The sequence below is a fragment of the Eschrichtius robustus genome, chromosome 6 (assembly GCF_028021215.1).
Source record: "Eschrichtius robustus isolate mEscRob2 chromosome 6, mEscRob2.pri, whole genome shotgun sequence".
Lineage (NCBI taxonomy): Eukaryota > Metazoa > Chordata > Mammalia > Artiodactyla > Eschrichtiidae > Eschrichtius > Eschrichtius robustus.
In genome coordinates, this window is record NC_090829.1 from 34,464,667 (window position 1) to 34,479,993 (window position 15,327).

At 39.0% G+C, this 15,327-nt stretch overlaps 1 pseudogene; it reads left to right on the top strand.

The window, feature by feature from the left end:
* The window catches only part of LOC137765852 (14-3-3 protein eta-like), a 92,502-nt pseudogene extending 77,533 nt beyond the window's left edge, over nt 1-14,969 (top strand).
* Nucleotides 14,970-15,327: the final 358 nt, after the last annotated feature.

Consider the following 15,327-nt stretch of genomic DNA (forward strand, 5'->3'; position numbering starts at 1 on the left):
TCCTATCCTTTTCTCAAAGCTTTTCTGCTTTGAAGCTGCCACTATCCAGTTCATTCTTTTGACTCTCTGACTGCCAAGGCTGTGAGTAAAATGCAAAAATAATCTCCCTCAGTTCCCCCAAGGGCTCTTGGGTTTTTTTCCTTTTCTTTACTGTTTAACAGTTTGGAGGAAACAGACTGAGAATAACAAAGGGAGATAAAGTGGGAGAAATTGCAAAGTTTAACACATCTCTCAAAATCCATTTATATAGCCACCTGTTAAAAGAGGGTAGTTTGCATTTCTAAAACCAATTTACCTAGAATTCAGTCTTTGGCCAACATTATTCACCTCCTAGACACACACACACACACACACACACACACACACATTACATCTTTATTTTCACAAAACTTTAAGTGAAATTTAACATCTCCTTTATTTATTACTATAGTAGTAATAGCATTACTTGAGCCTTTATCACTATATAATTGTTGCAAATATCATTTAATGCTCATTGCTACTTAGAAATTAAGGCAGCTACTAGACCCACTGTAGATCTTATTATTTGATGTTTTAATAGACACTATATGTATATTTCAAATCTGGGCTTTTTATGTCTATATTACCATATAATTGGCTTCTTTTGTAATTCTATGGATTTGCTTTATGCATATAAAACAGTATATATTTAGTTATTATTTCATTTAAATCCCACATTATTGTGTGTACCTGGCTGCACCATTTTGTTTGCTTCAGTTCAGATACGATGTCCTTATATGTTGGCTATGATATGATGGTGGCAATGCCTTCTACATGTCAAAATGGTACTGAACTCCTCTTTAACAATGGGGTTTGAAGCTAGGAACTTAAACAAATAAATAATAAAAAGATAAATGCTTTAAAACCTAAACATTTAATCTTTGGAAGCTATTTTTCTAGGGAAAAAGAGAGGTATATGCAAATCTGCGAAATAATGAGCTATGCTACAATTAGTTTCCGGCGTCTAAGAGGCTGAGTACATAATCTATGGCCTGAACACAAAGACACAACTCATGGAGTTTGCTAACTGAACTTTCCACTCTTGGAGGCATCCTGCTGTATTATTGACAAGAAACACCATGAGTTTTGTCAGGCAGCATCTGGGCAGGACTTGCCCTACTGTGTGCTTAGGTGCTGCTTCCCAAGTCCACACAAATAGAGTGATTTCCCTTTGTTTTGAGCACATAATGACAGCTGCGTGTTGTCACCACGCTTTTTAGAAACAAATCTCTAAGCTTTTTCAAAAATCAGAGCATCCCAAAATGATGATTTCCTATTATGTTGCAAAATTGCCTCAAAGCATTATTAATACTCTTTATGTCCAAACTGTGGCTGCTAAGTAAGCTTTAGAAAGAACACTCACAGTTTGCTCACAGTTACTGCAGCAAGATGAAAATTTACTGTTTCTCCCTTAAGGAGCTTGCCAATGTAAGATCAACATTATATGCCACCTTGAAGAGTCCAAAAATGTTTGTTTACTCATAGAAAACCTTTTACCTGTGGATCTCAAGGTACTCATCTAAAAACTAATCCAGCCACCTCTAAGTTTGGCCCAAGTCTAGAACGTTCTAAGAAGACAAAGCCAACAATCATAGCTGTCTTAGTGAACAGTGAGGAGTGCCTAGGATGGCTACAACTCCAGAACTCATGCCAGGTGAAAAGCTAAAGGGAAACATAATCTCAGTTTGCTGGGATAGTAATTACCTCCCACAGAAAGTATCTTCCAAACCCACAGGATTTACAATCAGCTTAGAAACATTTAGAATAATCAAAGATAGAGAAATAATACTTCAGTATTGCATAATGAGGAAATAACCCTACCCAAAGAGTCTGTCCTTTGTCTAGAAGGTGAGCTCTAGGCCCCTGGCATGTCCTGCCTGGTAGGACTCTGTTTGTTGGGGCCTTTGACCACCAGAGAGTCATCTAATGCTGTGATTTATCATGGGGGCTCTGAGCCATGCTATATCAATTTTGACCTCCAGACTAACTAGAAAGTAAAGGCATTAGCCTGACATCCAGGAAGGTCTGGAGACAAAAGATCAACCAAAAGTAGTAGCATGTGATTGAGCCCCAGTAAAAGCTCTGGACACCAACGGCTCAAGTGAGCTTCCCTGGTTGGCAATACTCTCTGCACATTGTCATACATCATGGCCAGGAGGAGGTGGCACTGTACGTAACTCCACAGGGAGAGGTTGACCAGAAGCTCTGTGTGCGGATGTCCCCCAGACTCTGCTTTATGTGTGCTTCCTTTGGCTTATTTTAACCTTTATCCTGTCCCTGTATACTCTTTGTGAGTACAATAGCTTTCAACGATTTCTGTGACTCCTTGTAGCAAATTTTCAAGTCTGAGGGTAGTAATGGGAATCCTCAAATTTACAGCCAGCTGGTCTGAAGTGAGGGTGGAAATGGAGACCCTGAGTTTGCAGCTGGAGTCTGAAGTGAGGGCTCTTGTTAGGCCTATGTCCTCTAACTGTACAGTTTGGTTAACTCTGGGTAACCCTTAGAACATTAAATCTGCCATATTTTTGACTTTATATTAGTTATATAAGCATTATTTACATACTAAGGAGGTTTTAAGTCAGATATTAAAGTACTTAAAAATGACAGAAAATGATTAAGTTTATGAATGCAGTTTAAATTGTTCAAGATAAGGGTATACAGTTTGTAAATGGCACCAAAATTTATTTAAATACACCTTAAAATTGATTGCAAAAATTTGTAGAAATATAAGTGAAATAAATTTCTGAACTGAACTTAAAATCTCAAGGGGGATCTAGGTTTTTGAATTTGCAAATTTAATAAATTGATTAGTAATTTAAAAAACATTAAGAGTATTTTCTGTCCTTTTAAGTCTACTAGTGGATATTATAATGCAATTTCTAAATTTAGGGAAGGTGAACTAGGAAGGGGCTAAGTGATTACTGAATACTAATAAAGTAGGGACAGGATTAATACAGGAGATATTCAGAAAGTTATACATTCTTGATGTCTGATCTATTGCTTTCCTCTTAAACCTTCACTTAGATTTGGGAAAACAATATTTGGGGTCCTTCCATGTAAAAAAGTTAATTAAGTTGTGAAAGCAAATTAGATTTTTAGTTGGTTGACTTATCTCTTGGCATGAGATTCAGTAGTACTGCTCTGTTGGAGTATGCATAACTGGTGAAGCCCAAGAAAGTTAGAAGGGCACAAAGTATCAGTTAAAACTCTTTTGGTTACAAGGGACAAAAAATCCAATCCAACTGGTCTAAGCATGAAAGGTAATTTAGGGGCTCATGTAACTGAAACTTCCAGGCACCACTGGATTCAAAGACTCACACAATGGCATCAGGACCCACCTCTCAGTTCTTTTTTCTGGATTGGCTTTACCCATACATTATGAAGGTTGGGCCTGCATCCTTCCATGTTTAAAACCAGCAGAAGATAACATGCCTCTCCAAGGGGAAGCAGAATTATCCAGATGGCATCTCATTGGATCATGTGCCTGTTCCTTTCTCAGCCAATCACTCTATGCAGGTATAAATCTTACCCTCATCCTTGGAGCCAGGAGGAGAGTCAGATCAGGAACAGTGCGGGGAAAAAGTAACTCCCCCAGAGGACATTCACCTTGGAGAAAGACGAGTAGATGCTGGATGCAAGTCACTTGGATATGTTTACATATTCAATAATTCTACTTTCATAATGTCTCTCTGGTGTAATCTTTTTTATTAAGCATATAGGAAGTCAAGAAGCTTAAGCAAGGGTTAGGGGAAAAGTTCATTTCTTTGTGGAATTAAATAATGGTGAAGCCAATAGAATCAAAGCAAAAATAATGTTAGTTTCTACTCCTATCCCCACCAAGTAGCTCTGTGACAAGACAAGTTACTTAGCCTCGCTGTTTCACAGTTTCCTTACATGTCAAATGAAACTACAGATACTGCCACATCCCAAGTTTTAAAGCTGATATGAGAATTGAAAGAGATCATTTGAAAGACAAGGCTCAAAAGATGTTATTTTAAAATTACAAAAGTTCTATACAAATATAAAGTATTAGTAGTAGCAACAGTAGTACCATTGTTTTATGTACTGTACTAATTGAAGGTGTGATGTGTAAACAACAGAAACCGTTCTGGACCATTTAAGTAGAAAAGAAATTTGATAGAGGGGATCAGACAGTTCACAGACTTCTGAAGAATCAGGCTTAAAGGCTATATAACTAGGAGCAGGACGGATTGGCGCCAGAAGACACCAGGCCTGCATTCTGGGCACAGGCTCTGTACCTTGTCTTTCCAACATCAGGTGCTGGAAGCTAGGCCACGTGCTGTTGCTATTTCTGAAACTGAGTGTCTCCTTGCCACCAAACTCAACATCAGAATTGAGTCCCCCTTGCACTGCCTTCTTCACACCACACTCTACCAATCAGAGACCTCATATGTTAATGGGTGACTGGCAGAATCAAGGTCACATACCTGTACCTTAGCTGCAAGGGAGCCTGGAAAAGCAAGTTTATGGCCTTTATCTTAGGAAGTGGGATTCATAACATAAGAAATTCACCAAATATAGGAAAGGGTCTCAGTACATTCCAAAGGCACATAAATATCTACTATATGCATAGCATTGTTTTAAGTCTTAAAATATTTAATATCATTGTGCAAATGCAACCTACAGAACTATAGTCATAGCAGAATACATACATCCTTCAGCTGTAAGTCTTTTTACATTTTGCTTTCTCCCTCTTTTTTTAAATCGTTGACAATGATTAGACTAACTTTGAAGCCAAAATTTTGCTTTATTGTGTTTTTTAAAACCATTTTTGCTCAAACGAAAACCTCTAGTTTATAAATATGTCAATCAACTTAAGTGTTTTTCAGAAACTCAAACTCAGCTGCCAACCAATTGGTATTGGTAGCAGTTACTCACTCAACTATATCCAAGATAGAGACTCATCTTACAGACCAAATGTCAGAGATTTTTTTCCAGGAGTCTACCAGAAAATCATTATATGTGAATCCTGCAGAGATGTTTTGGACTTTGAACAATATTTGACTTATAGGTCTATGACAAGTAGAAATTATTCCTTTTTTTTTTTCCAAACTGTGTTCTTGTAAACCTTCTTTATTTTTTTCTTAATTTTTAAAAATTTATTTTATTTTTTAATTTTTATTGGAGTATAGTTGCTTTACAATGTTGTGTTAGTTTCTTCTGTACAGCAAAGTGAATCAGCTATACGCATACATATATCCCCTCTTTTTTAGATTTCCTTCCCATTTAGGTCACCACAGAGCACTGAGGAGAGTTCCCTGTGCTATACAGTAGGTTCTCATTAGTTATCTATTTTATACATAGTAGTGTATATACGTCAATCCTCATCTCCCAATTCATCCCACCCCCCTCTTCCCTGTTGGTATACATAAGTTTGTTCTCTTTGTAAACCTTCTTTAAATTCTGTGTTTCTCTACCCACAATAGACAGGTGAAAAACTGAATGGGAATTTTGAACATCTATTATTTCTTCTATAGTGAAATGTAATGCCTTTACTTCTTGTTGATGAATCTTCTTGCATAGCTGACAATGATGACTATGTTTAAGGAGGGCAATAACTTAATATTTGTTGTCCATTCCCCTGAAATACTGAGGGAAGATAGGAAGAGAGACAATCAAAAATACTTGTGTAGCATGTCTTAGGTGAATTTTTCTTGATCCTATTGGGTGACAATGTGAGTGTTATAACTCAATTTTGTCTCAGCTATTACTTTCTGATTAAACTTTTGTGTGCATAACATAGGTATTACATAAAAATTTCAAATTTTTGCACCTGAGTGTGTATGTGTGTGTGTGTGTGTGTGTGTGCATGCACACATGTGTGTGAACAAAAGGGAGAGGTAAGTGGGAAGGAAGTAGAGTTTGCTTAGGCTGAGCTTCAAGGAGTGTGTGTACCTTGCCAGGAGGAGTGCAATGTATAAAATTTGAACTTCAAATCTGTTACTTTATTATTATTCTCATTTGTTATCATTAATCCCATTTTGACATCATTAATGACAAAACAGAGTCTTGGAGTAAACATTTAAAGAAATGCTGGCTTACATCTATAAATTATTTTAAAATTTTATATGATAAATATAAAAAGTGAAAACACTAACAATATATTTCTTTTTAAATAATATGATTTTATGATTATCTTCTTTAGTAGAATTTATAACACTTCTACATTTCCTATGTTTCATAATTATTTTATTTTACTAATTGACTGGTTGACCCGTTATTTGATGACCTGCCTGAAAGACAGAAATAAATGCAAAAACCCTGCCATCCAGCATGCTCTGTTAGCCAGCATTTCCAGCCCAGCCTTGTGGCAGATGTTGGAGGAGATGTTAGAGAACCAAAAATACAGTTTGGGGGTTTTAGGCAGAAAAGGGTAAAAAGCACAAAGGAATAAAATGTTCACTTTAAGATTGATTATCAGTAAATCAAGAAAAAGATGAATAGGGCTGAATGCAAGAACAAGAGCGATAGAAGAAGTGTGTAAGACTGTAGGAATCCCAATACATACGTGATAACTAGGGCCAGAGGAGAGGAGAGAAATAGGAGAAAAGAAAGCAAAGGAGGATGGAATGTAAAAATAGCAATAACAGATTTAAGTTACATTTACTGAGCATTTATTAAATACTAGGGATGCTTTAATTTCTCTCAAAAACAATGAGAAGATGATATTATTCCTAGTCTACAGAGGAGGAAACTGGGAGGAAGGCAGGAGCACAGGTAACTCTCTTGTTAAAAAAAAATATGAAAAGTGACAGTGTCAAGATTTGTACACAGGTCTTTTCATTCATGCTCAAGACTTTTCCATGATACTTGGCCTGCTTTGACTCTACCACTTTGAAAATTGATTTCTCACTGTGTGTTTGATAATTCTTTATTAGCTTGAATATGCATTTAGCAATACTCATCTGTAAGACAAACTTTAATATTTTAGCTCTAAAAGAAGAATAAAATAGTAGCAGCAAGCAGGAAGTACAGCACAAGCTCATATTCCATCAATCTTCCTTTTACTTATGATGGTTTTCACATTCAGATGCAATGCCCTAGGTCAATAACCACAAAAGTTGATCAACTGCTGTTTACTAAATCAAATGCCCCTTTAAGCTAAAGTCTAAAGCCAAAGCAGGAATTACATGAGTTGGGTTATATAAAAATTGGTATACTTCAGGTCAATTCCAGGAAGAGCTTTCCTGGGCCAAAAAGATGTTTTCCCCTGAGCAGGAAAGCATGATGTATGAACAACTGAATCAATTTTAATATTGTTAACCAATTAAGAAAAGAAAATGGATACCAGTTCACTGGATGGGCCAAATGTACACACTGAACAAAAAACATTTTAAAGTGTCAAGAATATACACCTGTGACTATAGTTAAAGATGGCTGACTTGATTAATCCCACATGGTTCTGTTTCCTTCCAAAATCTAACTGAAATAAAAATAGACATTAGCTAGAAAAAAAAGGAGAGATTACCTTGAAGGGCAAAATTTTTGTGAGATTTCTGGAAATTGGAATGCAATAAGAGAGAGAGTGAATGTTTAAAACACATACATACATACACACACACACACGCACACACACACACACACATACACACAACCCAAAACAGGCAGAGAGGACTGCTACAAAGGTAAAAGCCATGCATTCCAACAATCTTGAGCAAAACTCAAGAGAAGTTCCCCAGTATTCCATAGGAAGTCATCCAAGAGCAGGAGCTGTCCAAAGGCAAATAATCAAAGTAATTAATTCAAAGATTACAGAAATACTGAACCAGTTGTGCCCTGCTACCTCACATCATTCCCCATAATGTCACATACCCGAGTAATTTACTCCCAGGCCAAAAACAGGAGGCCCTTTCTGAAGAAGTGTTGGCTCTGTGGTGAGATGGGGGAACACAGCAGAGCCCAAGATAATTCTAGACCTCTGCAATGGAGAAAGATAAAAAGGAGTATCTCCTTCCAAAATTGAAACAAATAAACATGAAATAAATCCACTTACAGAACAAAATACAACTGATGGAACATAAGTGGCTGTCCTTCCAAGATTCAATTGAACTAACCTGAGAACAGAACTCAGCCTTTGTTACATTCCTGAAATACAAGCCATCCCACAAAGCATTAGTGAGAAATGTCAGCTTTTTATCAATTATTTCATGGGGAGATTGAGAAGACATACATTACCTATCACATAGGAATAACTTATTAACTATCACACATTATAATCACATACATTTAACTGTTCTCCCTGAAGACACCAGCCCTTCGTTTCCTTTCTCTCTTTTCTGCCTGCAAGAATATCAAACTTTCTCCTCCTCTTTATTACATTTGTGCCTCCAGGGTTCTTGCTGATTCCAACACATACTTCCTACTTTCTGTTTAAGTAATTGTACTAGTGCAATATGTTTTAGTTTAAGCAACCAATCACACAATGTGTTCCCAAGTTTGCATAACCCTATAATTAATTATATCTCTACCTACAAATCCTCTTCCAATACTTTTTGTCCTATATATTATTTAATTGAACCATTTCCCTGAAGATTACTACTAACCATCACTCTTACATAAGCCTTCCCATTATTTATTTATTTCCCCATAAAATGAGTCCATATTTGCCTTTCCAACATCTGTCTCTTCTCTGCAATATTTCCCATTACCACAGAGGCTAATCTTTTTCAAATGCTTCATGCATTCTTTATTATATAAGACTCTTGTACAAAAGGAAATGTAATACAAATTGGGTCCCCATATGGAAAGAATAAAGTGAATCTTTGGAGGTTTATATGATTAAGTCTATAAATCTTCTATGAATCTTCTCTCTCTATGGTCCCATTGACGTGTACCATCCTAAGATGCCTTCCATCTCACCTGTACATTAAGAAAAAGTCATTTGGAGGATTTTCCAGAATTCCAAGAAAGTTGCCTACATGACATCCATTGTAATAAATAAGTTAATAATACCCATATGGCTTAATTAGAACTTTTCAGCATGGCAGCTGGAAAAGTTAATTTCCTTGAGAGGTCAAATGGCATCTTCAATGGCCTGAAATTTCCAGACCAGCCTCTGCAATTCCACTATCCTGATAGAAGTGTGAAACCTAATTTATTTGCCTTGGCTAATTAAATTCTACCTGTAACAAAAAGTGCCACCACTGCTTGTCTGTAAACTAGAGATGTTAATTATGTGAGAATATTCAGTGTTACCATGCTTGGGAAGTCGATCACTACAGCCATGTTTTTAAAGGCTTAGCCCAAAATCATTTTCTAACGATTCTGCTGGAATGTCAATGAATCCTGTATATTCAAATCCAGAACAGTTACCTAATCACCTTCTATTCCCTAGTTTGTATCTGAAACATTAGCTCTCGTTTTCATATATTATACATCATTTTGAAAAACATGTGAAGTCTAGAACATCAGAAATGTATGTCAAAAAAAGTATACAAAAATCACGAGCAGTAGAAAATAAATTTTAATTGATAGCAAGACTAAGAGATAAAAGCAGAACAAAGAGCCATAAAGTAGAAGGGCCATGATAATACATGCATGGCTTACAAAGTTAATTCTAAGTTTTCTATTTTAAAAGGAAAATGACCCCCTCTAAGTGTTTCTAATAGACACTGTTGGTTCCTACTCAAGATCTCTTCCTCTCTCTTCCTTATTTAGAAAAAAAAAAAACTCTTTTATTAAGGTAGCTACGTAGATTGGGGGTAAATTCTGATTAATGTAAGCCAGCCATGGTCATCTCATCTCCTCTGCAACAGTTGTGCTGCTAGTATTTGTTCTAGTTGGGCACCTAATGTGGTTCTGGCCAATGCAACGGTAGGAGATAACTGGGGGTCCTCTGGAGATGTTTCTTTGAAATTAACTAGAAAACTCTGAGAAAGTTTGGCATATGCTATTCTTCTGTATGTTACTGTTTGAGGATTTCACTCCTAATGCTACTGCAACCATCTAACAACCATGACATAGGCTAGCCTGACAAGCTTGACACTGAAGGTGCATAGCTGGAAAAAACAGGAATTTGTGATTGCTGTGAATATCATTGAGTTGCTGAATAATCACTCTTAAACCAAACTGTCTCCTGACATCTTGTTAACTGAAGTTATACATTTACTGATGCTTTAATAACTGGAGCTAGTGTTGCAGATAACACTCATTGTTTATGAGGGAAAATACCTGTTCTTTGGGAGAAGCAAAATTTCACTAGCAATTAGCAGAAAATTTTCTAAAAAAACATTTTCATGTGGAACTTCATAGGGAAGGCAATGAACATTGGGATGGACAATATCCTCAAACAAGATTCCTATAGCAAATATAGAGGTAGGTTTGATAATACTTTTATGAGAACATAGCACCAAAAAGAAACTCCATGAGAGCAAACCATCAGGGCTATGCAATCTAGACACGTTTCAGTCATTATTGACGTGAATAGTACAGATACTATCCATTTTATGGAAAAGGAGGAGCCTGGCGAAAACTCTGCTGATCAAACATCCCACGTGCACATGGCCTTCGAACAGGAGGATTGGCAGGAAAACACAATAATCAACATTTATTACTACGGACCTTACTCTTAAGTCTTAACACCAGAGACAGAGGTTTGTTCACATTTTATTGAGGCAACTTGGGATTATCGGTTATCTACCTTCCTGCAGTGAGAAGAGAAGCAAGTCTACTTCTTTACTTGCTTTGTTGGTATCTAGAGGGAACTCAAGGATGAATGCTATAAACTGGAAAATATTTACTGAAAGAAACTTCTAAAGTACTTTTATCAGATCATGAAGTGGATAAAAAAATCTCAATCACATGTTAGAAAGGAGGAAAAAGGAACTATAAACTTTTTCCAACACTCCAGACAAATCTGAAAAGAAGGTAACACAGCGCGCGGGGCAAGCCAGCGAGAGGACGAGCGGCGCTGCCGGCCGCCTTCTGCCTGGGCCGCCGGTGAGCCAGTGCGCGTGCGCGTGCGCGGCGGCAGCCTCCGCGGCGACCCGGAGCGCGCGCGCGAGCGAGCGAGCGGAGCGGGGCGCTAAGTGAGGCGGGACCTTAGCGGTAACCGGGACTGCGAGCAGCTGCTGCAGCGGGCGCGGCTGGCCGAGCATGCGGAGCGCTGCGACGACAGGGCCTCCGCCATGAAGGCGGTGACCGAGCTCAACGAACCTCTCCCCAGTGAAGACCGAAACCTCCTCTCTCAGGCCTACAAGAACGTGGTCGGTGCCCAGCGGTCTTCCTGGAGGGTTATCATTAGCATCGAGCAGAGAACCATGGCCGAACCATGAGAAGAAAGAAGGTTAAGGCTTACCAGGCGTAGATCGAGAAGGAGCTGGAAACGGTGTGCAGCGTCGTGCCGGCTCTGCTGGACAAGTTCCTCATCAAGAACTGCACTGATTTCCAGTGTGAGAGCAAAGGTCCTCTACCTGAAGATGAAAGGCGACTACTACCGCTACCTGGCAGAGGCAGCTTCCAGTGAGAAGAAAAACAGTGTGGTCGAAGCTCCGGAGGCCGCCACGAGGAAGCCTTCGAAATCAGCAAAGAGCACATGCAGCCCACGCACCCCATGCGGCTGGGCCTGGCCCTCAACTTCTCCGTGTTCTACTGTGAGACCCAGAGAGCGCCCGAGGAGCCCTGCCTCTTAGCCAAACAAGCCTCCGAAGATGCCACGGGCGAGCTGGACACACTAAACGGGGATTCCTATAAGGACTGCACGCTCATCATGCATCTGCTGTGAGACAACTTCACCCTCGGGAGGAGCGACCAGCAGGACGAGGAAGCCGGAGAAGGGCCACGCGGGCGCCTCGGCCCGACGCCTACCCCCACCCCAGCACCACCGCCCCTTCCTCGCTATAGTCACTCCGTAGCTAGTGCTAAACCTGTCTGTATGGCAGCACAGCTACTCGGATCCACTCAGATCGGCTCTCCGCTCCCCCGGAAGCAGTTCCGGACAAATTCATGGGCCTTGCGGGACTGACGGTTTGCTGTGAGCCCACGGGAGCTTCCTTTTCCGGTTGTGCAGACAGGTGCGTTCTGAAGGAAGCATTTTACTCTGCTTGCGGAGCTAAGTGAAATGCAGGTGAAAGCAATGGGGAGGTTAGAACGGAGGATTAGCCGACACAGGCTGCAGTCGGTGTTTAAACAGTTCATTTAAAACAAGCTGATAGTGTTTTATTAAAGCAGTAAATCTGTGCATGCATAAATGAATTCACCCCTCCCACCTCTTTCTTCAGCTGTTGGAAAACTGTTAAGGGAAGCTGAGATGGAGAGACCACTTGCTCCTTTCCATCAGCTTAATAATAAGCTGTTTAACGAGAGGTTTCAGTAGCGCCTTGTTTTGCCTCTTTAAATTATGAGGCGCACAAGCCTTCTTTTCAGTGCGATGCATCTAAAGTTTTGATATCTGTAACTTTTTTATTTTTTTGTTACTATTGTTTAAGAATCATGGATTTATGTTTTCTAACTCTTTGGCTATCGTCCTATGTGTTAGCTCATGTCAATCAAAATCGGTGATTATGAAATGCCAGACTTCTAAATTAAATGTTTTGGAATTCATTGGGTAAGTAAGTGCTGCTTTGGGGGTGTTTTAAAAAAAAAGAAGAAGAAGAAAATGAGATAAAAAACCTTAGATGATTCAATCTGGAATGTTAATAAGATTCCTTTTGTATCTCACTGTCTCACACAGTTTATTAAAAAGTTGTTTATTGTGTTTTTTTAACATCTTTATTGGAGTATAATTGCTTTACAATGGTGTGTTAGTTTCTGCTTTATAACAAACTGAATCAGTTATACACATACATATGTTCCCATATCTCTTCCCTCTTGCGTCTCCCTCCCTCCCACCCTCCCTATCCCACCCTCTAGGTGGTCACAAAGCACTGAGCTGATCTCCCTGTGCTATGCGGCTGCTTCCCACTAGCTATCTATTTTACGTTTGGTAGTGTATATATGTCCATGCCACTCTCTCACCCTATCACATCTTACCCCTCCCCCTCCCCATATCCTCAAGTCCATTCTGTAGTAGGTCTGTCTCTTTATTCCCGTCTTGCCACTAGGTTCTTCATGACCTTTTTTTTTTTTTTCCTTAGATTCCATATATATGTGTTAGCATACTGTATTTGTTTTTCTCTTTCTGACTTACTTCACTCTGTATGACAGACTCTAACTCCATCCACCTCACCACAAATACCTCCATTTCGTTTCTTTTTATGGCTGAGTAATATTCCATTGTATATATGTGCCACATCTTCTTTATCCATTCATCCGATGATGGACACTTAGGTTGCATCCATGTCCTGGCTATTGTAAATAGAGCTGCAATGAACATTTTGGTACATGACTCTTTTTGAATTATGGTTTTCTCAGGGTATATGCCCAGTAGTGGGATTGCTGGGTCATATGGTAGTTCTATTTTTAGTTTTTTAAGGAACCTCCATACTGTCCTCCATAGTGGCTGTATCAATTTACATTCCAACCAACAGTGCAAGCGGGTTCCCTTTTCTCCACACCCTCTCCAGCATTTATTGTTTCTAGATTTTTTGATGATGGCCATTCTGACCGGTGTGAGATGATATCTCATTGTAGTTTTGATTTGCATTTCTCTAATGATTAATGATGTTGAGCATTCTTTCATGTGTCTGTTGGCAATCTGTATATCTTCTTTGGAGAAATGTCTGTTTAGGACTTCTGCCCATTTTTGGATTGGGTTGTTTGTTTTTTTGTTATTGAGCTGCATGAGCTGCTTGTAAATCTTGGAGATTAATCCTTTGTCAGTTGCTTCATTTGCAAATATTTTCTCCCATTCTGAGGGTTGTCTTTTGGTCTCGTTTATGGTTTCCTTTGCTGTGCAAAAGCTTTTAAGTTTCATTAGGTCCCATTTGTTTATTTGTGTTTTTATTTCCATTTCTCTAGGAGGTGGGTCAAAAAGGATCTTGCTGTGATTTATGTCCTAGAATGTTCTGCCTATGTTTTCCTCTACGAGTTTGATAGTGTCTGGCCTTCCATTTAGGTCTTTAATCCATTTTGAGTTTATTTTTGTGTATGGTGTTAGGGAGTGTTCTAATTTCATACTTTTACATGTAGCTGTCCAGTTTTCCCAGCACCACTTATTGAAGAGGCTGTCTTTTCTCCACTGTATGTGCTTGCCTCCTTTATCAAAGATAAGGTAACCATATGTGCGTGGGTTTATCTCTGGGCTTTCTATCCTGTTCCATTGATCTATGTTTCTGTTTTTGTGCCAGTACCAAGCTGTCTTGATTACTGTAGCTTTGTAATATAGTCTGAAGTCAGGGAGCCTGATTCCTCCAGCTCCATTTTTCGTTCTAAAGATTGCTTTGGCTATGCGGGGTCTTTTGTGTTTCCATACAAATTGTGAAATTTTTTGTTCTAGTTCTGTGAAAAATGCCAGTGGTAGTTTGATAAGGATTGCATTGAATCTGTAGATTGCTTTGGGTAGTAGAGTCATTTTCACAAAAAGTTGTTTATTGTTGAAATGAGACTACAGTTGACTCGTAAACAATACAGGTTTGAACTGTGGAGGTCTACTTATACACAGGTTTTGTTCAATAAATACATGCTGCAGTACTACATGATCCTGATTGGTTGAGTCCACGGATCCGGACCCCCACATAGGGAGGGCAGACAGTGAACTTACATGTGGATTTTGGACTGTGCAGGGGTCAGCGCCCCTAACCACCTCCCCACCCGGAGTTGCTCTGGGGTCAACTGTAGTTAGTTAAAGACTAGTCACTCTGAAAATATTGCAGATAATATGGTTCATAGAGAGCTGCAATCCCTTATTTATTTTCTTGGAAGTCTCTTTTGAATTCATCCAAGAAAAAACTAATCTTTTGTTTTCTCTACACAGCTCCCCATCTAATCCTAACCTAGCTCATAGGTCAGGATTTTTCCATTCAGTAAGCCTTAAGAGAGCACATGCTCGGTGCCAGATGCCGTGACCAGTGCCGGCAGCGCAAAGCTGGACAAGACATGGTCCCTGACTTCGGCAAGCTCAGTCAGGTAAATCTTAACATTTGTCTGCCAGAGATTGATGGGTACTTAACTGTCTACAGTCATAATGAATCAAGAAACTGTTCAAATTCAATGATTTTGATGCTCTGACATATATATTCACATCTGTCAATTGAAATAATGTTAAATTTGAGAAAGAAATATTGAGTAGGTTCTACTCAATATTTAGACAATGTGGTCTGGGAGTAGGGGTGGGAGAATATTGAGAGAAGAGAACGGAAGAATGAACACAAAAATGAAAGAGAAGTGTCTGAAGGCTCAAGAAATTTACAA